The sequence below is a fragment of the Galeopterus variegatus genome, unplaced genomic scaffold (assembly GCF_000696425.1).
Source record: "Galeopterus variegatus unplaced genomic scaffold, G_variegatus-3.0.2 Scaffold12996, whole genome shotgun sequence".
NCBI lineage: Eukaryota > Metazoa > Chordata > Mammalia > Dermoptera > Cynocephalidae > Galeopterus > Galeopterus variegatus.
In genome coordinates, this window is record NW_007739107.1 from 5,215 (window position 1) to 6,471 (window position 1,257).

Genomic DNA, 1,257 nt, shown 5'->3' on the forward strand with positions numbered 1-1,257 from the left:
GAATTACTATATGATTGAGTAATTCCACTTCTGGGAATATACCCAAGAGAATTGAAAGCAGGGTCTTGAAGCAACATTTGTACACCCATGATCATAGCAACATTATTCACATTAGCCAAAAGGTGGAAGCGACGAGTGTGTCTGCTGATACACGAATGGATAAACCAAATGTGGAACATAAATACAGTGGAATATTATTAAGCCTTAAGAAGGAATGGAATTCTGACACGTGCTACAACATGGATGAACTTCGAGGACATTATGCTAAGTGATTTCAATTATAGCAGGTATCAAGAACAGTCAAACTCAAAAATAAAAGGTAGAATAGTGGTTGCAAGGGGCTGGGGAGGAGGTAGAAATGAGAAGTTGTTTAAGGGGTGCANAGCTTGAGATGGCAGGCACAAAGCTGGCAATACTTAGTTCAACTGAGGTATAGACCTGCCCCGTCACCCACCCAGTCCACTCCTGGGTATAAATGGCAGACATATGCTGTGGGGTGTGGGAGACACCAAGGAGACCATCGCTAGGGAAATAGAGAAGTGAATTATAGTCGGTGCACATGACGGTTAAGAGCAAAACACTGGATGTATATATGGCAATACGGATAAACCTTAAAATACACAGTGCACATAGGCAACAAAAGTAAAAATAGATAAATTAGACCATATCAAAATGAAAAATTTGTGCACATCAAAGGACACAATCAGCAGAGTGAAAAGACAACCCATGCAATAGGAGAAAATATCTGCAAATCATATGAGGGTACTGAAAAAGTTCATGGAAAGATTTGTTATCTTTTCACTCTATTTTGCCATGAACTTTTGGAATTAATCTCATATATCTGATAAGGATATCATAATATCCCAAAAGCATAAATAACACCTACATCTCAAAAACAAAAAGACAAACAACCTGATTTAAAAACTGGGCTAAGGACTTGAGTGGACATTTCTCCAAAGATGATATATAAATGGCCAACAAGTATAGGAAAAGATGCTCAACATCACTGATCATTAGAGAAACGCAAATCAAAACCACAATGAGGTATATCATGGCACATCCACTAGATGGCTACGATCAAAAAAGTGTTGCAAGGACGTGGAGAAATTGAAACCCTCATGCACCATTGGTGGGAATATCAAACGGTGCAGCTGCTGTGGAAAGCAGTTTGATGGTTCCTTGAAAAATTAGAAATTGAATTACTATATGATTGAGTAATTCCACTTCTGGGAATATACCCAAGAGAATTGAAAGCAG

The 1,257-nt window shown here is 38.5% G+C and overlaps 1 protein-coding gene across 1 annotated transcript in view; it reads right to left on the reverse strand.

The window, feature by feature from the left end:
• Positions 1-1,257, reverse strand: part of LOC103581415 (multidrug and toxin extrusion protein 2-like) — a gene marked incomplete at both ends in the record, with an annotated part of 29,882 nt that overhangs the window by 2,042 nt on the left and 26,583 nt on the right.